This window comes from Mus musculus, chromosome 1, assembly GCF_000001635.26.
Source record: "Mus musculus strain C57BL/6J chromosome 1, GRCm38.p6 C57BL/6J".
In the NCBI taxonomy this organism is placed as follows: domain Eukaryota; kingdom Metazoa; phylum Chordata; class Mammalia; order Rodentia; family Muridae; genus Mus; species Mus musculus.
This window is the reverse complement of record NC_000067.6, coordinates 59,228,015-59,255,054: the sequence shown is the minus strand read 5'-3', so window position 1 is coordinate 59,255,054 and position 27,040 is coordinate 59,228,015. Positions and strand designations below refer to the sequence as shown.

The following is a 27,040-nucleotide window of genomic DNA, read 5'->3' as shown; positions in this document are numbered from 1 at the left end:
GTTCCAGAGTCAAAACAAAGACAAAAAGAGAAACAATTTGCTACATACGATCTAAGGCAAGTCCATTCAAGGATTTACTAAATAAAGTTTGAGACACTTAGAGAGAGAAAGTAAGAGACCAATGATGCACAATGGATAGGGACTAGGCATAAAATCAGTTACACCTCAAAAGCAGCTAAACTTTTGACTGACATACAACTGAGAGAGAAGTTCTTTCTCATCATAATAATTTTTCACGTATTCATTGTAATAAAATTTGTCAGGAACGCTCATTCAGATCTGGTGAGCTGGTCCATTGGGTAGATGACTCTGCACCAAAACTGCTGACCTGACTTTCCATATTGGAACCTAAAGGTGGGAAGAGGGAACCGACTAACTTTGGCAAGTTGTCCTCTGAGGGCCATGTGCACACCATGACATATGCAACTTGTTGATTCTTTCCTCAAAGATGATGGTGGATTTTGTCATAGACAAATTACATCCTAGCTGGATGTGGTGACAGAGACCTATGTATCATCTGGGCATTTAGGAACGTGAGACAGAAGGATCCTGAGTCTGAGGCCAGGCTGCACTACATATTAAGACCTTACTAAAAAAAACGAAAGAAAGAAATATAAGCTAAGTTCTGCTTTAAGATAATTTCATAAATTTTAGATTAGGGTGTGGGAAGGGGTGGAAGAGTATTTCATTCTGTAGCCCAGGCTAGACTGGAACTCACTAGGTAGCCCTCAGAAGTCTGGCACTTGTGGCAAGCCTCTGGCTTCAGCCTCCCAATTGCCAGAAGTACAGGTGACACACCAAACCAAATAAGTTTTAAAAATTCAAAATGGCCAGCATTTGTGTAAGCTGAAGGAATTGTGTAGTTAACTCACAAACATGCTTGAATAGAGGATTATTTTAGTTAATTAACTTCTCTTTGTATATATGTGTATGTGTGTGTGTGTGTGTGTGTGTGTGTGTGTGTAGATGGTTTATTTCTGAAGGATTAAATTGTTGTTTACCAACTAGAGAGGACATCTGAAGGGAAACTGTAAAATATCCTTCAGAATTTTCAAAATTTAATAATTCATGGTTTGCTGAAGGTCAAGGAAAAACACTGGGTGACTCTTTACGATTTTTTTTTTTAAGCTCTGTGTCCAAAACAATCATTTTTGTTACAAAGATTTCTGAATAAGGACAGAGATGGAGATGATTTCCTTGCAAACAGCATCTTAGCAGTTTATACTTCAGATCAAGGAGGCTGTACCTTCCGCAGCCTGGTGGGCATCCTAGGCCCTGGCCGCCTGGGGCATGCACACTGTTGCTACTGTCCCCTGCAGAGAAGAGCCGCCCGAACGAAGCTCGTGGAACTGAGAGGTCCCTGTGCTTGCTACCCACTTAAATGGACACACACGGACTGTAGCTCGATTCAGATTGCAGCAAGATCCCTCAGGCCAGCTCAGCATGGCTCACTCCTAACTGCATCGTTTCCCTCCCCCCCCCCCCCCCCCCGTATCCCCCACTTCATTCTTTACTCCCCACCCGCCCTCTTTCTCTCCTCCACCCCCACTCCCGCTCCCCCACCCCGCCTTCCCTGGGCTTGCATTTACCGCTCCTCCTCTCTCTTTTCAGTCTCTTTCCAGAGAAGCTGGGTTAAAACAAATGGTTCGTTCATTCATTCTTTTACTTATTTATCTATCTATCGATTTGATGGTTTGAGGAAGTCTCACGTGTAGCCAAGAATACGGATGAATTCCTGATCTTCCTGCCTCCACCTCTGAGTACTAGGATTGCAGGTGTGTGCATCACAGCCACTCTGCCCCCCCCCCTTTTTTTTAACTTAGCAATAAAATTATAGGCTATTGATAATTTCAGTTTAGTTTTTCCTATCATATTTTGGCGGTCCGTTTTCCGTTCTCAAATGTTGTGAATTCAAACTACTGTGTTTGAGAGTTTGCATATTTCACCCGTTTCCTCGAGAGAAATAAAATTTTTATTTATTTTTTAATTTTTATTAAATTTAGTACTTTGGGGAAGGGGAATAATATTGGCTTACAGACAGTTCCAATAGGCTCCTCCCAACAGCTACCCAGCAACAGCTTTCGTCATCACCAGGTGGCCAGCCAGGTTAAAAGCCAGGTGTGGCAGCACATAAGAAGACTACTCACTGGGCACTGCCGGTCCCCCCCCCCCCCCCAGGAGAAGGAGACCGGGGACTAGAAAAGGATTGTGGGAGGGGGTACCGAGAGGGGGGCAGTGAGCGGGATGTAAAGTGAATTAAAAAAAAAAAAAAAAAAAAAAAAAGACTGCTCACTACCCCAGCCCCCTCCCTCCTCTTCTTCGAATCTCTGTTTCTATGTGTTGCTAGTTGGTCTCTCTTTCTCTCTTCCTGTTTTTGTCTCCCCTCTCCCTCCCCCATTCTCTGCCTCTAGCCCTTTTCCAGGTCCCTGCTGGATCTTCCCCCACAATAGATCTTTTTTATATTAGGTCTGTCACATGGCATGGTTTCTCAGGGGAACATCTTGGCAGGGGCCTGCCAGGTAGTCCTGTACTCCCACCACATTATATCACAATATTTCATAACAAATAACATCTAATAATTTTTCTTTAATATGTGGGTGATCTCAGATGTTCCACAGTACTAACATGAAAAATACAATCAGAAATATTGAAAACAAGCCCTAGTACCCACATAATGGAATGCTAATACTTAGGTACAAATAGAATGCTATTTTAATGACAGAGTGGTGATCAAGATACACGATGAAGTGAAGAAACAAAACCATAACAATGCCTGTAGTGTCTTACTCTTGTCATAAAAGAATGAGACAAAAACTCCGAGGTAGTAGCTCATGCATGCAACCCCAGCACTGGGACAGCTGAGGCAGGAGGATTGTCATAAGATTGGCGACAGCCTGCATAAATAGTTAGACCTTGGGTGTGTGTGTGGGGTGACATAAAGTAGCTGGTGGTGCAATTTTGTAACACACAAGATGGCTGAGGCAGGAGGATTTCCAGCTTAAGGCCAACTTGAATTACATATTCAGACTCCCTTCCTTCCTTCCTTCCTTCCTTCCTTCCTTCCTTCCTTCCTTCCTTCCTTCCTTCCTTCCTTCTTTCTTTCTTTTGCTTCTTTGTTTCTTTCTTTAAAAAATTATGTATTTATTTTATGCATATGAGTACAATGTAGCTGTACAGATGGTTGTAAGCCTTCATGTGGTTGTTGGGAATTGAATTTTAGGACTTGTGCTCGCTCTGGTTAGCCCCACTTCTTCTGGTCAACTCTGCCTGCTCAGTCCCTGTTCACTCTGGCCCAAAGATTTATTTATTATTATACACAAGTACACTGTAGCTGTCTTCAGATGAGCTAGAAAAGGGCGTCAAACCAGGCGTGGTGGTGCACACCTTTAATCCCAGCACTTGGGAGGCAGAGGCAGGCAGATTTCTGAGTATGAGGCCAGCCTGTTCTACAAAGTGAGTTCCAGGACAGCCAGGTCTACACAGAGAAACCCTGTCTCCAAGAAAAAAAAGAAAGAAAGAAAGAAAGAGAGAGAGAGAGAGAGAGAGAGAGAGAGAGAGAGAGAGAGAGAGAAAGGAAAAGAAAAGAAAGAAAAGAAAAGAAAAGAAAAGAAAAGAAAAGAAAAGAAAAGAAAAGAAAAGGGCATCAGATCTCATTACAGATGGTTGTGAGCCACCATGTGGTTGCTGGGTTTTGAACTCAGGACCTTTGGAAGAGCAGTCAGTGCTCTTACCACTGAGCCATCTTGCTAGCCCTCAGACCCTGTTTCAAAGAGAACCACAAAACGAATCAACAACAACTTAAAAACAAACAAACAAACAAACAAACAAACCAGAATGCCCTGAATTAAAAAAAATTCTTAAAATCATTCACACAGAATCTATACATATCAATCTATATATCTATTAATCATCTATCAACTATCACCTATCATCTCTATCATCTAACATCTATTTATTTGTGTATCATCTAACATCTATCTATCTGTCTATCTGCCCATCTGTCTGTCTATCTATCATCTCTATCATCTAACACCTGTCAGTTCATCCATCTGTCTGTCTGTCTGTCATCTATCTCCCTGCCCATTTCTCACCAGAATAGGTAGGTTTTCAATAAAATTACAACAGGCATCATTGTTGTGACAGCTCGTGTTGTCATTGTTGGGAAGATGCTTGGTTCCAAGCTCCATGACTTCATAGAAACTGGTCCTCAGAGCATTAGGCTGTCCTAGAACTCCAGCCGATACTCCTGTCTCAGCTTCCTAAGATCCTCTGCCTTCTTACTGTCACTTTCCTCTTCCACTTTGACAGGAGACTTGGATTAAATACGTAACAAGTTCCTCATTATCGGACCCAAGTCTGCTGGATTCATACTTCTGTTGTTTATATAAAAAGCACAACCTTCCGAGAGTGGGAGGGAGCTGAGACAAGTTCTTGCTATATCATCCTGGCTGCTCAGAGCTCACTGTATGCTCAAGTCTGGCTTCTAACTTCTAGTGACCTCTTGTCTCAGCCTCCTGGTTGCTGGGATCACAGGTCTGTGCCACCATTCTCAGTATTTGAATCATTTAGAAAGTCAGTCACACTGAAAACTGAGTTTGACCCCTGAGCCCCACATAGTGAGAAGAGAAAAAGGTCTCCTAAAATTTGCCCTCCAGCTTCCATGAAAGTCAGTTCGTGTCCCACTCCCAGCCCTTCCCATACACACAAAATACAAATGTAATTTAAAAAAGTCAAAACTGGACATGGTGGTGAAAACCTATAATTCCAGCACTTGGGAGATGAAGGCAGGCAGATCTCTGTGAGAGTCCCTTACTGCCTTAGACAGTGGTCCTGTATAACTGCAATGTTATACAAGCCAAGCCATCTCTCACAGCAACACCTTGTAAACAGACTTCCCTGCCTGGGAAGTGATTTTTAGGCCATTGCTTTCCAGTCCTTTTAGCACGTGGACTTACACACAGCATCACTTAGCACTCCTGGGCATCCCAAAATGGTTGAGTCTTGATCCACTACACGTACAATATTGTTTTAGAGGTGAGGTCCTTAGTGTGGGAAAAGCCAGAATAGGAGGCAGGAACCTATTATCAGAGCAAGGAACATGGAATATATTTTTCCTACATAGCCTGTGCATGCTAAGTAAGGGTCTATCCCTAAACTATATTTCTAGCCCTTGAGAAAATAGAGTTGAAAGCTATAAAACGAAACATAGAAATTGGATATTTGACATTTCTGTGCAAACAATGTCCAATACTTCAGGAATCCTGAATTGGAGAACACAGCCATTTCCCTCACGTACGCTTTTAAACACCACCAGTTGCTATCTTACTCTGTATGCAGGACAGTGGAATAAAAGACATTGTGGGAACTGATAACACTACAGTAACTTCACAATGAAAATTAAGCATAAGTAAACAGTACATCAATATTCAACAATAATAATAATAATATAAAACATGAAGCACACGTGCAAGCAAAGGTACAAGGGAGACCTAGACATTGCGCGTGATTGTTGTCAACTTGACCACGTCAAGAATTAAGAAAAACTCAAGTGGCTGGCTGAATTACTTGAAATTACTTTGACCTACCCAAAATCCAGATCATTTGAGGTGGGAAGTTTCTGGCGGCAAACTATATAAAGGACATGGAAGAAGGAAGCTTATGCTCTCTGCTTGCTTGTCCTTGCTCTTGCTTTGCTGTTATTAGAGCCTACTTCTTTGGGACATCCAACCTCAAGCACTGAACAACTACTAGATTCTTATACTTCCCATTGGGAGATAGCTATTGTTGAACCATAGCCTGTAAACCACTCTATTAAATTCCATGTCTATACCTCTATCTATCTATCTATCTATCTATCTATCTATCTATCTATCTATCTATTCTATCTCTATCCCATGTTTATGGGATATGCATATGAAGGATATATATGAAGCTATGTATGCACACATATACACATATAGGCTATGTAGCAAGCACTACTTGAAAAGATACTGGCGGTTGGTTGTGGGGGCAGGGAGTCAGCTTTCTTTAGGGGTATGGCTGCTGGTAGGTTGACCACACCCATGAGCTTGTAGTTGGATCTAACTGAACTCAGTGAAGCATAAAGATGTGAAGACTGGTGGGGGCACATGTTGTGGAGTACAGGAGGAGAGGAGGGTAGGAGGTGGTATAATCAAGATACATTGTATACCTGTGAGAAAATGTCAAAGAATAGGTAAAAGAATATTTTTAAAAGAAGCATGAGTCTTTTCTTTCTGGTTGCTGTGGATTTTGCTGACACACAAGTTGTGTTTCTCTGGTACTGGGAAGAAACATTTTTTGTGCACGAACCAGTGGGAGCCACTGTCTGCTAATCTGACAAAGACCAGCCGCACATTTTGAGATACTTACATATCAGGTAGACAATGATCACTTAAATTCACTTTGTTCAGTACAAGTACCTAGTTTTGTCAAACAGGTTCCATTAACTTCTGAAAACATACAGCTTCATACTACAGTGTGATGACCTAAATGGTATGAACACGTACACGCATGCACGCGCGCGTGTGCACACACACACACACACACACTGAATGAATGAATGAATGAATGAATGAATATTGTAAAAACTTTAAAACAAGGCCGGGCGATGGTGGCACACGCCTTTAATCCCAGCACTTTGGAGGCAGAGGCAGGTGGATTTCTGAGTTTGAGGCCAGCCTGGTCTACAAAGTGAGTTCCAGGACAACCAGGGCTATACAGAGAAACCCTGTCTCGAAAACAACAACAAAAACAAAAGCAAAAAATAAAAACCAAAAACCAAAACCAACCAACCAACCAACCAAACAAAACAACTTTAAAACAAAACCAATAATGTTGATATGTTTGCATGCTTGTTAATTTCTGTGCTTTAAAATGCTCCCATCGTCTTTGGCATGGTCTAAAAGCATCTCTCTCTGTGGAGGTAGAATAGACTAGCATGGAGCCTCTTACCTTTGACACTGGAGTGTATATTCCAGTCTAAGCAGTAGGGTTAAAGTAGACACTGGGAGTTATTGATACGTTCTAGGATGCATGTGTTATGGGTATATAAATGCACATAAATGCAAATTACAAAAAACCCCTGATCCTCAGGGACTGTGTGTATGTGAGATCTTAGGAGGTGCCCATCTCATTCCACAGTGCCTGAGCCCCTGCTGACCTTGGTTTCAGGACGAGGACAGCCTTGTAGCAACGGCGCCACTTGGTGGCTAAGACAAGACAAGACAAGACCTGACCCGGTCAACGTTTCCTTCTAAACTCCAAGTCTCAGCTGTACACACTCCAATTTTCCTAGGACTTTGCTTCTCCTGGCTGACCCGACCCCCAACTACCCTCAGCATGTGCAACAGCCTGGCGGTCACGGTGACTGCACCCCGGATGTGTCCCACCATGCCTGAAATGTACAGCTGTGAACAAGGACCTTGAAAACCCAGAACTTCAAAACCTTGTGGGAAACCTTTAGTTCACATCTCTTCAGACTTTGTCTCCCGATATAACAGTCATCTCTCATAGCCAAAAGGGAGATGGAGGTGGGAAACAAGAAAAGAAGATACAGCTTGAGAGGAAGGGCGAAGGGAAGACGGGAAGAAAAAAAGACAAGGAATGGGGGGGGGGGGGCGGAGTGAAAATGGAACGAAGGAGGGACGGGCAGAGGAAGGACTCCTTGGAAGAAGGTATGTTTTGAGTCTTCTCAGCTCTCAGCAGCGCTGGCACTGAAGAGCGGCTTAAGCAGACAGCAATGATTCTCAGCTAGTTAACTAAGAAGGATGGGGCAGAAGGATTGCTGCTAGCTCCAGGCCAGCCAGAGCTACATACTGAGGCTATATCTCAGTAATAAATAAATAGGTAAATACAGGGGGCTGGTGAGATGGCTCAGTGGGTAGGAGCACCCGACTGCTCTTCCGAAGGTCAGGAGTTCAAATCCCAGCAACCACATGGTGGCTCACAACCATCCGTAACGAGATCTGACTCCCTCTTCTGGAGTGTCTGAGGACAGCTACAGTGTACTTACATATAGTCAATAAATAAATCTTTAAAAAAAAAATAGGTAAATACAGAAATAAATGTGAAACCAGGTGTGGTGGCTCACACCTGGCATCCAGCATTTGAGAGGTGGATGCAGGGGGATTTGATCAGTTCAAGGGCATCCTCAGTTACGTAGTGAGTGTGAGGTTAGCCAGAAAGCAATGTGCACCCTGCCTTCAAACAAACCCACCCAAAATACATACATGCATACATGCATACATACATGCATACATACATACATACATACATAATCCTTGCATACATACAAACATATGCCTGAAAAGCAATGTGTGCCATTTGAGAAGCCAGATAGCCAGGGCCAGACAGACAGGAGAAAGACAGTGACAGTGGACACAATCGAGGTGTATTATATGCATACATGAAAATGTCACAGCAAAATTAGTTCTCTTCCACATCTAAAACAAACTAACACAGAGTTAAAAAATAATATTACACTTTTTAAAATCCTGCACTTTAATCCGAAAGAAATAGCAAAGGAATGTTCCACCTAGATGTCAAGGCAGTTCCTATGAAAAGCAATGGTTTTGTTACCTACCCTCCACTTAGAAAGGTGACTGTGAATTTTCTAAGAGCCAGGACACGGCTGCTTCTCATTGAATTTTAGGTGTCTGGTTGCTTTATGCCCGATGAGGGGAAAGGTTGCCTCTGGTTAAACCACCGACAGCATTTTTTAGTCTTATTCTTAGAATTTAACTTCTTGATAAACTATTTCAGACTCATTTTAGATGTCTGTGGTTTTTTTTTTTTTTCTAGTTATGAGATTGAACCCAGGGCCTTTGAACATATCGGACAAACATTCTACCACTGAATTGCAACCTCTTGGATATAGATTTTATTATGTTGTGTGTATTGTGCATTAGTTTCTGGGCTTATTTGCATGCATAATAAAGCTTCGGTGTGGAGAAAAAGTAACATGTGGGTTGGAGGATAGAGGTCAGAGTTATTCTTCCAATTTAAAGTGGGATTGGGGTCTTGAACTCATGACCTTCAGTGTGCAGCAAGCCCTTTCTGGCTGAGCCAGCTCACCAGCCCGGAGGAGATGTTTTGGTGCACACTGTCTGGGGCACACTTTCCCTTGGTCCGTGGGCTACACTGTCCGGAGTGCACTTTCCCTTTGTCCGTGGGCTACACTGTCCGGAGTGCACCTTCCCTTTGTCCGTGGGCTATGAGGGTGCTGCTTTCTGTCCTCTAGTTTTTTTCTTTGTCACAGCTCCTGTGAGGCTCCTCATCTTGTCTTCTCAGCTATGCTTTTCTCTGAGAATCAGAATTCATGAAAAATGACTGTTTGGCTACAAAATATCACAAAACACTGCTTAGAATGATGCCATAAATCAAATCAAATCAAAGCAAAGCAAAACAAAACAAAACAAAACAAAACAAAAGAAAAATGGCAAGTTAGTTTGGGAAAGAACCATTATTTATCGCATGGTTCCAAGGGAAAACATTTTCCAAGTTTCAAATAAATTCAGTTGCCAATAAATCATTGAGATTTTTTTTTTTAGTAGCCTGGAGCTTAGTGCTTTAAAAATATTTCCAGAATGCTAGGATATGTCATAGATTTTGTCAGAAAATAAAAAACCTTAAGACATAAAAATAAATACAGACTGTATAAAATTTTTTTCAGATATTAGCTCGGTATAGTGTGCATACCTTTAATTCCAGCACTCAGGAGGCAGAGGCAGGTGAGTTTGTGAGTACCAGGTCAGACTGGTCTAAAAAATGAGTTCCAGGACAGCCAGAGCTACACAGAGAAACCCTGTCTTGAAACACCCTTCCCCTAAAAATTCAGAGACATTTTACTTTAACTCGTATATTTAGATTTTATTAACATTTGCAATCTCTAACATTTAATTATGCATATGCCGTAATCTAGACCTCTTGAATATAAAACGTAGGTGTCCTCATATGGTGTGTGCTCCCTCTAAAATAACAATAACCTTTGCTTACCTACACGTGGCAATCAACCACTCGATTCACTGACTGATCAGTCTTCGGTTTGAGATGAGTAGAATTGCATCTGTTTAAGTCAGTCCCCACTTTACCACACGTCACCAGTGGCTCTTAGATCCTTGTCTTAGTCAGCATCTCCCTGTATAAAGTTCAGCCCCGAGGAAAGCGCTTCCTGGTGTCGGTGAGAGGTGCGTGCCCTTCCTCCAAACCGTCAGCCACTTAGAGTCATGTTCAGGGTCTGCATTCTATCTTATGTACTTTTTAGAGTCTTAATAAATGACTCGAAGACTGAATAACGGTCTTTATATAGGAACATGAGTGCATATTGCATATATAGATACAAAAGAGATGGGCTGGAGGCCGCAGCTGTTTGTCATTCTGACCGCTGTCTGATGCAGCTCTGTGTACCAAGCTCCTCCCTTCTGTCAGTCTCACTCTCCGTTTTGTGTTTGAATGTTCAGGTGTGCACATGTATGTTTGGAGGGTGCACACGCATATGAAGGGCAGTGGTCAACAATGGATGTCTTCCTCAGTTGTTTCCCTCTTAATGCTTTTTTGAGACAGTCTCTCTCACTGAACCCTGAGCTAACCAATTTAGTTGGACCAGCTATCAAGCCCTGGGAGTCCTGTCTCCATTTCCCCAGAGCTGGGATTACAGCACACAGCTGCTGTGTTGAGCCTTTTCATGTGCTAGATATCCAAATTCAGGCCCTCAGGCCTGTATGGGAAGCACTTTATCAGCTAAGCCACCTCTCCCAGCACTGTCTCCAGGTTTTCTTCGTGTTAATTCTGAATGCTGTCAAAACCTTGAGTAAGCAGAAAACAGTGGACAGGGAACTGGGAAAAGTGGATTGTGTTCTGTCTCTTAGGAAGGTTGGACTGATTTAACAAATCGCTCAATTCTGTCTATATTTTAGTAGTAAAATATATATTATACTATTATTAAAATTAGCCCACAGGGAACTAGAGAGATGGCTCACCAGGTAAGAACACTTGCTGCTCTTGCAGAGGTTTGGTTCCCAGGACCCATACAGTGGCTTCCAACTGTCTGTAACACCAGTTCCAGGGCATCTAACGCCCTCTTGTGGGTTCCTTGGGCACCAAACACATATGTAATGCACATGTAATGTACATGTGGACAGATCTTTGATATCTGTGTCAAAAATAAATAAACCTGAGAACACACACATAGATTTCCTTTTCTTTCTTTCTTTCTTTCTTTCTTTCTTTCTTTCTTACAAAACAACTTATTATTTATTTTTGCTTTTTTTTTTTTTTGGTGCATTGGTGTTTCCCCTGCATGTATGCCTGTGTGAGATAATCAGATCCCCCGGAACTGGAGTTATAATAGTTGTGAGCTGCCATGTGGTTGCTGGGCATTGAACCTGGGTCCCCTGGAAGAGCAGCCAGCGCTCTTAACTGCTGAGCCGTCTCTCCAGCTTCCCATCCCTCAGTGATTTTCAACTACCCTTTCTTTTTCCTTTTGAGGTCCGATTCTTTCTAATAGGAGATTTAGGTTTGCTCTCACACTACCGATTTTTGTTTTTTAGTGCTTGGGTTTGAAATGTCATTGTTTGCTTCCTGGGCTCTGGGACATCACACTTGCCAGGCAGGCTCTTTGCTGCTAAGTTACACTCCCAGCCCTGGAAACCTGGTCCACACTTTACCTCACACCCTCTCTGTCACTGCTGCTCCATTTAAAAAGATTATACTTCACAACCTCTCCAAGGAAATATCTTTCCTTCCTGCACTCCTATTCTCTCTGTAATGAATGTGCTTTGGATGGTACTGAAGGACCTTCCTGAGTTTTCTCACGTCTTCTGCGGTCCCTGCAACACCATCCCCCTGGCTCCCACATCAAGTTCCAAGTTTAAGTAGACAAAGAACTTAGCCTGACTTATCTGTGGGAAGCCACATGTGCCGTTGCAGAGTGGCACTGACTACTGCTGGCCACCATGCATAAGTTTGGACAAACAACCAATGTGTACATATGCAGTAAAGTTTTTTGCAAAGACACTGCCTGGCCCAGGCATGATAATGAGGCTTTGGGAGTATAACCAATCAGATGTGAGACATGCAAATGAGGTATGATAATGAGGCTCTGTGAGGTACACAGAGAGAGAGAGTAGCCAATCAGATGAGGAACATGCAAATGAGGCGTAGTGCATAACCAATCCGGGTGTGAGACACGCCTCTCCTAGGCCTATAAAAGCCGCACCAGTTCTGGGCTCCGGGGTCTCTTTGCCTCTGCAATCAAGCTCTCCCAATAAACGTGTGCAGAAGGATCCTGTTGCAGCGTCGTTACTGCTGGCCAGTCCGGCTCGCGCAAGACTTATCAATACCCCATCTATCCTGTTCCACCCTCTTCTTCCTCTTCCTCTTGCCCCCTTCTTCTCTTCCTCCTCCTTCTTCAGGGTCTCACCGTGTGAACTAAGCTGGCCTCCAACTTGTGACTGATGTATGTGAGCCTCCTGATCTCTGCCTCAGGAGTGCTACCCTGATGTGTATCCAGCTGCTCATGCATCCCCACCCCACCCCTCTTTTGAGACAAAGTTTTGCTATATAATCTAGACTTGTCTCAAACTTGTAATCCTCTTCCTTCAGCCCTCCTTAATGATATTATTATATGTCAGTACCATTATGTCTGGCCACATATAGCTTTTGCTCTGTGCCATGAATGATGAACTCTATATTCGGTAAGCCATTTGATCTCACTTCACTGAAAAGCTAGGCCTGTTGCCATCCCTGTTTTACTGATGAGGAAGTCGAGGCACACAAAGGTTAAAATGACTCATGTCAAGATCACAAAGACAAGTGCTGACGTTGAAATTAGGCTCCATCCAGTGTGTGGCAGTAGCTGGAAAGCTGCCTCCCACATCTGAAGTCCTTGTTACCTTATTTGTTTATTAGCCATCACTCTGCCCTTGTTTCAGTTGTTGCTGCATAACCAAACATTCCAAATGTACTGACTTAGAGAAGCAAGATATGTCTGAGGAATTGGTCAGAAATTCAGACACGGCTTGTACAAAGCTGTGTTTTCTGGATCACTTGTCATTAGCTGGTGTCTCTCTGTTGCCTTTAGCTGGTGACTGGGTTGGCATGGAAGGTCTCAGAAGGCTCCACAGCCACACCTGTCACCTCAGGGATTCTCCCTGTGGCCTCTCTCCTCACATTGCTCCTTGTTTATTTAAAGCAAGGTGTCTTAGTTAGGGTTTTACTGCTGTGAACAGACACCATGACCAAGGCAACTCTTATAAAGGACAACTTTTATTTGGGGCTGGCTTACAGGTTCTGCATTTCAGTCCATTATCATCATGGCGGGAAGCATGGCAGTGTCCAAGCAGGTATGGTGCTGGAGGAGCTGAGAGTTCTACATCTTGTTCTGAAGGCAAACAGGAGAAGACTGACTGCCAGGTAGCTAGGAGGAGGGTCATCCCCAAAGTGACACACTTCCTCCAACATGGTCACATCTAGTCCAATGAGGCCACACCTCCTAATAGTGCCACTCCCTGGGCCAAACATATTCAGACCACCACACAAACTGAGGTTTCCTTAGAACATGGGGATCAAAACCAGAGCCCTGTGGGCAACAGACACGCTCTGTGCCACTGAGCTGCTGTGTCTGTTTTCATGTTTGCCAGTCTTGAAACAGGGTGGGACAGACCTCATCTCAACACTTAGAAGTAGGGAGTGGGAGGACCAAGAATTCAAAGCCAATCTTGGTTCCACTATTTGAGGCCACCCTGGGCTATATGAGGCCCAGTCTTAGAGAACCAAAAACTAAAGCAAACCAAAACCAACCAACAGATCCTCCTCAAAAGAAAGGTTTTAAAAAAGCACATGATTAAGTCAAAGAATGGGCAGTCAGTTCTTTGGACACTCCTGTTCCATGTCCTCCTCTCAGGGGTAGCCATATTTTTGGCAAGGTTAATTTTTATTTATGTGTATGTGTATGTGTGTATCACTGGGTATGAGCGCCATGTGTGTGAAGACCTCTGTGAAGGCCAGAAGTGAGAGGCAGCTGGGAGTTGTTCCATGTGGGTGCTTGTAACGAAACTTGGGTCCTCTGGAAGAGCAGTGAGCACGCCTAACTTCTGAGCATCTCTAGCCCTACTGTCCTCTTTGTAATAGTTTTAACTATTGTATGTATGCAGTGTGTTTTGATTGTATTCACTCCCACTTCTCTCCTGCTCCCCTTGTGCTGCCTCCCAACTGCATGTTCTCTCTCTCTCTCTCTCTCTCTCTCTCTCTCTCTCTCTCTCTCTCTCTTTCTCCTCTCTCTCCCCAATGGAGTCCAACTAATGCTGCTGCTCTCATGGGTATGGATGTGAGGCCTTTCACTAGAGAAGGGGCAATCTACCAGTGGCTATGTTCCCAAAGAAAAATAAATCTCTCCCCCTCAGTAGCCACCAGCTTCCAATAGATCTTAGGTGGAACCTTATGTGCCCTCCCCAGTCAGTGCTAAAGTTCTGTTTTGATCTTGGGCAGGGAACCACAGCTGCTGTGAGTTCAGGAATGCCACCAGGTGTCTAGAAGAGCCTTTCACAGCATCCTCCCCACCTGCAGACTCTCTTGTTCTTTCTGCCTCTTCTGCTCCTTGCAGGGCAGATGGTGATAGAGACATCCTTCTTAGAGTGAACATTCAATAGTCACTTATTCTCAGCATTTGGACCTCATTGCATCTCAGCATCTGTTCCTCACTGCAAAGAGAAGCTTCTCTTATCTAAGAGAACCACTAAGCTAGAGGTATAAACACAAATACTTAAGGCAGGTTTTTGACAATCAGGAAAACAGCACTAGTAGATTTCCTTTAGGGCTTATGACCTTTGCAGCCATGGGCTTTATAGTATGAGGAATGAATTCCCTCCATTGGAGCAGGTCTCAACTCAAACTAGAAAACAGTTGGTTATACCCTAAACAGCAATGCCACTACTACCCCAGGGGCATATCTTGCCCGGCAAGTCTGTATTGTAGCATGCATGGTTCTGTGATGAGTAAGACAATTATTATCTTTTCTCCTGAAGTGGAGAAATAAAATAAAATAAAATAAAATAAAATAAAAACTGTCCTGACACCTTGAGAACTAGCTGCTAGGGAATACGTTTCCTGATGAATTCCTGATGAGTTTCATTTCTTGTGATGAAAGTGTATAGTGTCAGGCTGAAGAGATGGCTCAGCAGTTAAGAGCACTGACTCTTCCAGAGGTCCTGAGTTCAATTCCCAGCAACCTCATGGTGGTTCACAACCATCTTTAATGCCCTCTTCCGGTGAAGACAGTGACAGTGTACTCACATACACGAAATAAATAAATCTTTAAAAAAAAAAGTGTATAGTGTCTTACCATCTTGTTACTGTGAGTGGCAACCAAGAGCAATGCCAGCAGTCTGGTTGTTTTGGGGACATTCTTAAACCTATTTTTCCAGGGCTGAATATACACTTTATAAGGATAGATGTGTGTGATGGTTTGTATATCCACAGGGAGTGGCACCATGTAGAGGTGTGGCCTTGTTGGAATAGGTGTGACCTGGTTGGAATGGGTGTGTCACTGTGGGTGTGGGCATAAGATCCTTACCCTAGTTGCCTGGAAGTCAGTCTTCCACTAGCCGCCTTTGGATGAAGACATAGAACTCTCAGCTCTGCCTGCACCATGCCTGCCTGTATGCTGCCATGCTCCCACCTTGATGATAATGGCCTGAACCTCTGAATCTGTAAGCCAGCCCCAATTAAATGTTTGTTTGTTTGTTTGTTTGTTTTAATTTTATAAGACTTGCCTTGGTCATGGTGTCTGTTCACAGCAGTAAAACCCTAAGACAATGTGATATTCATCACTCTTTATATTTCTGAAAGGCCACATGGGTGATACAAAGTATGCTAAAATAACATAACTAAGCATCTAGCTACACAGAGAAACCCTGTCCTGAAAAACAAGAACACAAAACAAAACACAAATAAATGGAGGTAGAATGTTAGGTTGCAAAGGAGGTGAGGTAGAAGAAAAATAACTAAAAACAAAACCACAGAGACTTATTTTATTGAGGAGAAAGATGAGGGGTTGCATTCATTTTTTTTAAAAAAGCGGGTGAGTCTCAAAATGGATAAGAAGGGTGATGCCTTAATTCCAGGGCCAGGATTAGCCTGAGAGGACAAAACGTTTCTTTTCAGGACAGGAAAAGGAAGACTTCAGTTGCAGGTGGATACTTTGGTAGCAGCTAGAGGGAATGAAGGAAGTTCACCTCTGGGAGTCTCTCTTGCCTCAGAACTGTAGATGAAGACATTTATTTTTCATTTTTATCAAAGGAGGCGGGCAGGGTAGAGCTCAGTAAGGGATTGAGAGCTCCCGAGGGCAAGGTTACCTGGGGAGAGAATTAGGAGATAAGATCTTAGTGTATAAATGACTGGTGTAGGCTCCGAAATACTTTGGCCACACGGATGTCTCAGCTGAAGCTGTGTGACCATCCTGAGAGGAGTGAAGATATTCTGAGGAGAGACACGTGTGCCCCTCCTTTTGACTAGTGGACTAACAGGATAATGGGCCCCAAAGAACTAGATTTCCTCAAGAGTCTCACTGGAGAAGGAAGAGATTGGGTTTCTGGGTGCAAACCATCAGGAGAGCTTGGTTCTTAGTTCTGACAACTTGTCAGTTTGCTTTGCAGGACCAACCAAGATGTGTTTACCATGGGCAAGATCACACCTTGAGCCTTCTACTTATGTCAAGGCTCCAAAGATAGACTTAGGGGGTTTACTGAACCAGCCCCTTAGTTCTTTTTCCTAGTGCAGTCTCATTGAATAAATTTCTTTCACTGTTGTCTTTTTTAGCTGTGTTATGGAGGACAGGTAGCTTGTTAGGGCGGCCAGAGTCCAGGCTTCATTAACTGCAGGACATCCCTGGTTTGTACCATTTGGTGGCGCCATTCTCAAGGCTGTACACTTTTCTGTTCTAGCACTGAAGTTGATAAGGCTCTGGTGAGAGACCCTGAGTTGGAGGAACCAGTTGGGAATTTGTACGCAGGGGCATTCGATTCGGGGAATATATCTATCTTTAATGAGTAAATAAATGTAACTCTGTAGGTTCCGCGATGCACACTCTGTAGCAGCAGATTTCTCTCTGGCTTGTGTTCTGAGAGCATCTGTTACACAAAACATTCAAGGGAGCACTTAGGGGTGCAGCGGGAGGATTGCGACCGTGACAAGTATGGATGGTAGTGAGACTAAGAAGCAAGCAAAAACAATTTTAACGCTGTATATTGAGGAGCCCTGAGGAAATAGTTTCTTCCTACTCTTTACCGTTTAAGGTGGACACGCGGCAAAGGCACACTCGGGAAGAGATGACGTCATGCAGCTTAAAGGTAGCTCGTATTTTCACTTTTGTTATTTCTCTTGAGACACGTTCTCAAGGCTGGCCTCGAATTCCTGATCCTGCTGCCTTCATCTCACAAATGTTGGGATTACAGACGTGTGCAGCCATGTTCTGATAGGTAAGATTTTCTCTTCATTTCTCGCAGTTTGAGGAGGTAACAAAACTTGCAGTAGTTTCCATCCTCAAGCGCGGCCTATCGTTACCATGGAAACGCTTATTGAGTTAGGTCCTTTCACTGAGTCTTCGGTTGCTTCTAAAGTGCGCCCGCCCTAGGACGATTGGTTCTGCCCTGACTGAATGGTTTGCCTGCAGTCACTGATGCGTTCGGAGCAATCTTGATCCCTGTCGGACGCCGTCACCGGCTCTTGCCTAGCTCCACCCATTCTGCGGGCCCGCCTCTCCAGCCCGCCGCCGGAGGCCCCGCCCCTACCTGGAGGCCCCGCCCCCATGAATCAGCTGATCTCGCGTACCCGCGGTGCAGTCGGGCTCGCGCCGGGAGAAGAGCGCGGAGCTGCGGGAGCGTCAGGTGAGCCCGCGCGGGTCCGGGCGGTCCTTGGGTTCGAAGGCGGGTCGGCGGAGGTGCGGGAGCGCGCTGGGCTGGCCTGCGGGGACGGCGCCTGCCTGTGAAGAGCTCCGGACGTGGTGGCTCGGCCCGGGTCCCACCCTCCGGGTCCCAGCGCCCCACTGCCGTGGTCGGAGCTGTGTGGCATTCCTTCGGGTCCCCTCTTCCCGCCTCCACCCACGCTGCTTACGCCCATCCGCTCAGAGGGTTTTTTGAATGCCCACAGTGGGCGCCCAGCTGGCTAGACAGTGAACCTTGCTGAGTGTCCTAGGTGGGTTTGCCCCAGGATGCATATCGTGGGGAAAAGTGAAGGGGGGCGGGGAGGGTCTGTGGTTTGAAACAGCGTTTGCTGAAAATGAAAAGGACTTTGGTATTAATCAGTGGTAGTTTGACCAAATCCCTAAATGTATCAAGTCATCAAAGGAATCATCGTGAAGACAGGAAAGAACACTGGAGCGATCTTGAGGAAATGGTCCTCACATTGATGTTGGTCCTCCAGGTAACAGGGCTATTTGCAGACAAGCAACTGTAGATTTGTAGAGGCAAGCTACTGTTTAGTACTTCTGTGGTTACCAAAGAGGGAAAACACACTGGTTGAATTGGGTGGTCAAGAGCAGCACTTTCTTATAGATTAACTGACTGCTGTACCCAAATTAAGGTTGTTACTCTGTTGTTCTTATATTTGTATCTGTTTTTTAAATGACTGTCAAGGATAAACTTGTGTGATGTAGGTTTATTTGGAGCAGGTACAAAAATGCAAAAAAACAGTAGGCCATACTTTTTTGTTTTTTATCATATACCTGTATGTATTAGTGTTCTCTAGAGTCACAAAACTTATGAAATGTATATATTAAGGGAATTTATCATAGTGATATACAGTTTACAGTCCAACTAGCCCAACAACGGGAATGGGAAGTCCAAGAATCTAATAGTTGCTCAGTCCCACGAGGGTAGTTATTTTAGCTGGTCTTCTGGATAAGCTGGAATCCTGAAGAAGTAGGTTCCAATAGATTCGATGGCAAAGGAGTGCAGGCAGGCAAAGGAGAGAGAGCCTTCCTTCTTCCAATGTCCTTATGTAGGCCTCTAGCAGAAGGTGTGACCCAGATTAAAGGTGTGTGCCATTACCCCTGGATTTGGAATTTGCTTTGTCCCAGGCTAGCCTTGAACTCGGAGATCTGCTTGCCTCATTCTCCTGGGATTAAAGGCGTGTTCTACTTTGCCTGGGCCTAAGCTTTTCATGACCACTATGCCTCAAGACTTGTGTTGTCCCATGTCAAGATGTGGGTCAAAAGCCTGTGTAGTCTAGCCTCAAGATCTGGATCACAGGTGAGCCATCCATTTCTGCATTGTAGTTTGTTCCAGATGTAGTCAAGTTGACAACCAGGAACAGCCATCACAATGTGTTAGGTAATGAAATCAGTGAAAGATTTCTTGTTTACTTTATATTTTTGGTTCTTTAGCCTATAGTAGTACTAGACAGGTAATTTGGGAAGAAAAATTAAATAATGTTTAAAAACTACATTCATCTATTTAGATAATGTTTGATTTGTAGTTTGGGCCAGTGTTGAACTCTCATCCTCCTGCTTTAGCTTCTGGGCTGCTGGGATTACAGGTGTCCCACCGTACATACCCCAACTTTGGGCAGTTGGACAGTCTTTAACTCACTGTGTAGCCCAGTCTGGCCTAGAACTTGTGGAGATCTTCTTGCCTTAGTATCCCAAGTACAAGTGGGCTTTGCCATACAAAGAGTGAATTGTAATATTTTAACCTTCTGTTTAGTAATAGAGGCATAGTGGTAATTCCTAGGCTTTGGATCTAGAAATACCTTGAACATCTTTCTTTGAGCCTCTTTGCCTCAGTTTCCTTATCTCTGCACTGGACTTTTCTGGTATTAGTACCTACATGTATGGTTTATGTATCATTTATTACTATGCCTGGACCCTCAGAAATGACCAATATATATTAGCTCTTTATAGTTAACAACTTTCTTTTAGTATATCATGAGCCAGGCTCCATAGTGACCTTTTGTTTTTTAAAAGTAGGAAAGAAATTTTGAATGAAGCGGAGTTACGTTTATTTTTTTTGAAAGATTTATTTATTTATTTAATGTATATGAGTACACTGTAGCTGTCTTCAGACACACCAGACGAGGGTATCAAATCCAATTACAAATGGTTCTAAGCCACCATGTGGTTGCTGGGAATTGAATTCAGTCCTCTAGAAGAGCAGTCAGTGCTCTTAACCACTGAGCCATCTCTTCAGTCCCAGAGTTGGGCTTATCAAGAAAAGGTTATAACACAGATTTAAGCACTGGCATGAACAGAGTGTGGGAGAGTGACAGGTAAGAAGGTGGTAGCAAGCACCCTAATGAGGTACAAGCTTCCCTGTCTATAGTCAGCAATAGATAGTAGGACTCTACAGTGGACACAAGCTTCTCTATTGTCAGTCTCTGATAGAACAACTATAGTCATTTCAGATATAATTTTATAATTTGTATTTAAAAGAAAAAATTATTTCAAGCGAATCTCTAGTAACTTTGGTATTTCATAAAGGCATTTTAATATGGAAAATATGCTGATATAATCTACACCTAGTTAAAATTTATTACTTCATAAATTATGGCTAGTATTGGCAGATATGGAGTTCATAGTTAAGAAAATTCAAAGCTGTTTCATAATGTTAAAATTTGAAAGCCTGGGCCAGTGAGGTGGCTCAGTAGGTAAAGGTACTTGTCACCAAGCCTGATGACTTTAGTTCAGTCCTGAAATCCACGATAAAAGGACTGAACTGACTGCTGTGAGTTGGCCTCTGACCTACACACACACACACACACACACACACACACACACTAATAAATGTAACACCTTTTTTTGAAAACATAGTAGCCTATAGTAGTACTAGACAGGAAATTTGGGAAGAAAAATTAAATAATGTTTAAAAACTACATTCGCCGGGCGTGGTGGCACAAGCCTTTAATCCCAGCACTCGGGAGGCAGAGGCAGGTGGATTTCTGAGTTCAAGGTCAGCCTGGTCTACAGAGTGAGTTCCAGGACAGCTAGGACTATACAGAGAAACCCTGTCTCGAAAAACCAAAAAAAAAAAAAAAAAAAAAAAAAAGCTACATTCATCTATTTAGATAATATTTCATTTGTAGTTTGGGCCAGTGTTGAACTCTCATTCTCCTGCTTTAGCTTTTGGGCTGCTGGGATTACAGGTGTGTCCCACCGTACATACCCCAACTTTGGGCAATTGGACAGTCTTTACTCTTTTTTTTTTCTTGGATAATTTCTTTATTTTCATTTCAAATGTTTTACCCTTTCCAGGTCTCCCATTTGGAAACCCCTTATTCCTTCCCCCCCCCCCCCCACCTCTGTCTTTATTTTTAAGTGAAGAGACTAGTGAAAATATTGCTGGAATTCTGGTTTTAGTTTTTGTGTGATTAGCTGAGTCTAAAACAAATAGTAACTGTTGCTAAGTCTAAGGTCTTATGTAGCCAAGGCTCCTTTTAAACATGTTATATAGTGGAGTAGTCCAGGCTGGCCTTGAACTCTTGGTTCTATTGCCCTGGAGTGTGGCCTACATCCATCCTTGCCACGTTCCTCTAACAGTACTTCTAAAGAAGGCCACCAGCCTGTAAGAGCTTTCTATAGTTGTTCTTTCTTTTAATGAAGCAGAGGTGATGTTGGAGAGAAGGCTGGTTTTTTTTTTTTTTTTTTTTTTTTTTGTGACAGGGTCTGCCCTGGTCTGCTCTCTCTTACTGTGATAAACACCATGACCAAATGCATTTTGGTGAGAAGAGGGTTTATGTGGTTCATATAACCCCATCGCTTGAGGGAAGTCAGGGCAGGGATGCAGTCAGGAGCCTGGCCAGCACTAGTGGCATGGGCAGATGTAGGCCTGTAATCCCAACACTCCAGAGGCAAAAGGACCAGGAGCCGTGGAGGAAAGCTCCTTACTGACTTGTCTTCAGGCTCACCCTCTGCTAGCTTTCTTATACCTCCTAGATTTATTTGCCCGGGGCTGGCACCTCCTACAAAAAAAAACAAAAAAAAAACAAAAAAAACACTAGTTCAAGGTCTCAGTCTGTTACCCAGACTAGTCTGGAACTCACTCTGTAGTTTAAGATCTCCATCTCCCAGGGCTGGATTACAGGCACGGACCACCACACCCTGCTTTTGTGAGACAGGGTTTTTCTGTGTAATCCCTGGGTGTCCTGGAAATTGCTCTGTGCTGTTCTGGAACTCAGAGATCTGCCTGTCTCTACCTCCTGAGTGCTGGTATTAAAGGCATGCCCCACTATTTCCTGCCTTCAAGAAAGGATTTTAGTGGAGAATCAGGCACAGGTGTTACCTAGTTCGAGGCCAGCCTGGTCTACAGAGTGTGAGTTGAAGTGCAGTCTGGTCTGTATATGGTCTGTTCTAGTACAGCCTGGTCTTCATAATGACTTGCAGGGCAGTCTGGTCTATCTACACAGTGAATTGCAGGGTGGCTAGACCTACATAGTGAGATGTCTGCTTGCAAATCCCAGTACTCCAGAGACGTAATCAGGAGATTTCAAGTGGGAGAGCAGCAAGGGCATCATAGTTCTAGGCCAGCCTGAATTGAGTTACAGAGTACGAAGGGTTGTGTTTAAGTGGTGTGTGTGTGTGTGTGTGTGTGTGTGTGTGTGATGTCAAAGACCCCATGTCAAAAAAAAAAAGACTTCTTGAGGATTGTGTTTAAGTGTCTTATATGAGAAGTCTTGGTGGCTTTTGAAATTACAAAGGGTTTAAAATATGAACCCAGGGGGGCTGGTGAGATGGCTCAGTGGGTAAGAACACCCCACCCGACTGCTCTTCCGAAGGTCCAGAGTTCAAATCCCAGCAACCACATGGTGTCTCACAACCATCTGTAACAAGATCTGACGCCCTCTTCTGGTGTGTCTGAAGACAGCTACAGTGTACTTACATATAATAAATAAATAATCTTTAAAAAAAAAAATATGAACCCAGGCATGCCTGTAATCCCAGCATAGAGGGTCAGGAGGGTCAGGAGTTAAAGGTCATCCTTGGGTATAGAGCCTTTGAGGCTAGCCTGGGGCTACAAAGGACACTGACTCAACTTCCAAGAAAGTTTTTTAAGTAAGTGCATTTCCTTATACTTATTTATTTAAAGAACTTTCCTTCAATAAATTAGATTATAAAGTGGCTAGCAGTTTGGTAATATAAGGAAGTCAAAAGAATCCTTTCTGTAGGCCCATGCTTTAACAAACATTTTAAAAATTGCATTTATTTATGGTGTGTGCTTGTGTTTGCCAGTGGGAGTGGAGCTCAGAGGACAACCTGCCAGAGCTTCTCTCCTTCATCATGTGACCAGATAAGCTGCATTCTCACCTGTGTTTTCTGGGGCTTCCTGGTGCTGATCAGGGCTGTAGATCCTGCTCATCCTAGGATGGATGGTCTTTATCTACGTGATCTCAGCGATCCATGAAATCTCAGAGCTCGGAGGACCATTTTCAGTAGGAATTTGGGAGACAAGAAGTCAGTACCTGAGACATCAAACTGAATAAACTATAAAATATTCATAGATTGTTATACCTAATCACAAAATGTACCTCATTGTTAATATGAGCCTGGGCGAGTGTGAGGTGAACAAGCAGGGAGGAAGGTAGGTGGTGGCTGAGATGGCACAGGAGGACTGCTCTGGTGGCACATCTATCTGACCCTTGTTGCAGTCACTGGGAGGAGTGCTGTGAGCACATTGTGGCTTCCAGACCACTTGGCTCCGTTCAGAGCTTCTACAGAATGACATGTACCGCAGAGTCCAACTATAGTAAAGGTAGGTTGTTCTTGTCTTTTTAAAAGACAGTCTTGCTATATAGCTCCATGATGTTGAACTCTTGATCCTCCTGCCTCTACCTCTCAACTGTTGGGATCATAGATATATACACTACACCTAGCTTGTGTGTGTGTGTGTGTGTGTGTAGGCTACAGGTCATCATCTGTCTTCCTCCATCTCTATTTGCTCTACACCGTCCATCCATCCATCCATCCATCTATCCATCCATCCATCCATCTAACCATCCATCTAACCATCCATCGAGTCTCTCATTGAATCTGGAGCTCACTATTACAGCCACGCTGGCTCTCCAGTAAGGCTCAGGGATCCTCCTGTCTTCATGGTGTGCTGTTTCCCCCCATGCCTCCTCAGAGCTGGGTTTAGCCATGCGGCTGAGCTGGCTTCCACATTGGTGTTGGGAATCTGCGCTGAGGCCCTCACGCTAGAACAGCTGGTTCTTTACCCACCAAACAGTCTCCCTAGCCTGTGTTTCTTTTTTCAGGAGACCTTTTTTTTTTTTTTTTTTTAACTTCACTTTCCCATTAATGACCTAACAATTTATTTTTTAAAAGTAATAAAAAGTGGCAGCTTTTATGTCAGTGCTTAAGAGAATCTTGGTGAATTGTGACAAAGGATGAGGTTGTTCTTTTTGGTGTTGCACTCATTTTCCTGCCAGGACCCCGAGTCTCCTGGACTTAGCATGATGGTGTGTTTAGCTTATGCCCTTTGTTTGGTTTTGCTTTGTTATTTGATATGTAGTTTAGACTGGCCTAGACTCATGATCTTCTTGCCCCAGCCTTTTGTGTGCTGGGACTATAAGCATGCAGCACTATGCCTGGCTTAAAAAAATAATTAAATCAGTAAGTTATTGATATACTTTTGAGTGATGATGTAATTCTTTTAAGTTTGAAGAAGATGCACAGGTTTGTTTGTTTTTCTTCCAATTGTCACAAGTAAATGATGGGATTTTGAGCAGTTCATTTTGCTGCTAGTGTGCTAGAGAGATTAGCTTTTGTCTCTCTAAGTCCACAAATTGACCGACTGATCCTTCTCTTAATTATCAAGTATTTATAAATACTTTCCTTTCAGGGTCATCCCCAGTTCCTTGTTCACATGACCTGTGTTAAGATGTTGTTGGTAGCACTGACCAGATGATGACATCTGGCTAGTGCTAACTCCCGGGTTTTTTCTTCCACCATCTAAATATATTTGAGCCAAGTTTTCAGTTTAAATTTGGGGCAGCTTACCGAACAAAGGTAACAAGAATGATGATAGAATCTCAGTGAAGTAGAATAATCCAACTGCACACCAATAGGAAAATTGATAAACTGATTTTTCATGCAATTGAATATACTTGCCCCAGTAAAGTGAATGAATTAGGTCTATATGTATCCAAAGGACATTCTATTTAGTGAAAGAGGCAAGTGCCAGACGGTATTTCTGTACAGTAAGATCTGTTCTGTTCAACTGCGAACAGTGGCGTTGTTTACATATATGGATTTAGCGAATGAGAGTGAACAGGAGTGTATTTATAGAGATGGTGGGTCACTGATGATGGCTTCAGCTCCATGTGGAACTACTGCAAAGGAGCTTACTGGCAGTGGCATATACCTCTAATCCAGCCCTGGGAGGTTTAAACACAATTGCGAGTTTCAGGCCACCCTTAGTGGCAGAGCGAAGCAAATTTGAGATATTTTATTATGTTCAAAACTAGGTGGTGAGGACATAGGTTTAGTAATTTATTTTTATAAATGACTAAGATGGTTTTGGGGAACTACACTTTAAATTTTTATATTTATAACCAGGGCTCTTTCCCCGTATACATTATTATGCTTTGTAGCTTTAAAGTAGTAGAGTCTGAAACAGCTCTTGTCTCCTGCAGAGAGACAGCAGTGTGCCTGGCAGCTCCTCTGTCCTGGGAAGCGCTTTCTCCAGGAAATGAGCCCTGTTTAAAGGCTTCAGAGAAGTCGGAATGGCAGGGATTCTTGGGAGAGTGGAGCATAAAACCGGCTTGAAATTTTAAAGTGCAGGGAGCAAATTCATTCATAATGCTGTGAAAGGAATTTGGATATAGACTGACTTTACCAAGATTTTATATTGTCATGAAGTAATGAGTATTTTATTTAATTTGAGTTGGTTATAGTAGTTAATAAATGCATTATCTTGAAATATTATAATTCTAACAGCTAAATATAAAATTCTCAAGATACTGTAACAACTTATGCTTCTTATGCCATGCCAATATTATAAAATATTTCATAGGAATTTTACTGATTTTGGAAAACTTTTTTTTTTTTTTCCTTTGAGACAGGGTTTCTCTGTGTAGCCCTGGCTGTCCTGGAACTTACTCTGTAGACCAGGCTGGCCTCGAACTCAGAAATCCAACTGCCTTTGCCTCCCAAGTGCTGGGATTAAAGATATGTGCCACCACTGTCCATCGGAAAACTCAATTTTCCACAGTTGGTATAAAAAGGAACTAAATAGGCGTTACTGGGCATTTCTTGTGCAATGGCCACGTACCCTTACTTCTTAGAGGACTCTCACAATCAGAAGTGTGCTCAGTTCTGGTAGGTTAAAAGCAGCAAGCTGTTGGAAGAAGGGTTAGGTGTGGGGAGAGGCTCAGAGAGTAAAAGGTACCAAGCCTGACCACGTTCATTCAGTTCCCTCGACTCACAGGTGGAAGGGGAACTACTGTCTTCCAGAACTTGTCCTCCGACCTTCATGCACTGTTCTCCACCCTGTGTGCACACAAACGCTCACATACGCACACATTCTCGCTCTCTCTAAATAAATGTTGAAAAGGGTAGCAAACAAAACAAAAAAACCAAGCAGCTATAAACTGAATATTGGGGCAACCTTCAAAAAAGGGCTGTGCCTTCCCTTAGGTTCTCCCTTAAATGTAGTCAGCTCATTTGTAGTGGTTAGTATGGATACAAAGTGTAAAAACCTTCATGCTTTCTGACCTTCAGGAGCTTAAGTGAGGCAAGACTTAGTAAGGGCATTATTCTCTAAGAACAAAGTTATAAGTAATAAGTAGCTTTCTAACCAGGCATGGCTTCCTTCCTGCTTTAATTTACTGAGTCCCCCTACTCTGGGGACTAAAGTGTGTCTTGAGGAGACGCTGGGATTTGAAGTGGCTTTGACTGTTCCAGTTGGTTAGCATGCCTGCTCTTACATGTGAGTTGTCCCCAGCCTTGCATGCCTGGTAAAAGGTGTCAGTGGCAGGGTATCCGGAAAGAAGTTTTTGGTATCTAGAATATTTGTTGTCAAATATTAGAGTCTAAGAG

At 43.3% G+C, this 27,040-nt stretch overlaps 1 protein-coding gene and 1 long non-coding RNA gene across 4 annotated transcripts in view; one reads left to right on the top strand and one right to left on the bottom strand.

Annotated features, from left to right (window-relative positions):
- Positions 1-16,032: 16,032 nt before the first annotated feature.
- Positions 16,033-17,700, bottom strand: Gm33667 (predicted gene, 33667). Its single transcript, NR_168353.1, has 2 exons — positions 17,302-17,700; positions 16,033-16,370 (listed from the first exon to the last, which is right to left on the bottom strand). It is a non-coding gene; the product is annotated as a predicted gene, 33667 (long non-coding RNA).
- A 123-nt stretch (positions 17,701-17,823) lies between these two features.
- Als2 (alsin Rho guanine nucleotide exchange factor) overlaps positions 17,824-27,040 on the top strand; it is a 74,476-nt gene continuing 65,259 nt past the window's right edge. For 2 of the 3 annotated variants that reach the window (NM_028717.6, NM_146109.3), the window contains exon 1: positions 17,824-17,900. The gene's annotated coding sequence lies outside the window, so the exon portion shown is untranslated. Of the gene's footprint in view, positions 17,901-17,961; positions 18,208-27,040 lie in introns of those variants that run through there. The other variant, NM_001159948.2, reaches the window with a different exon arrangement.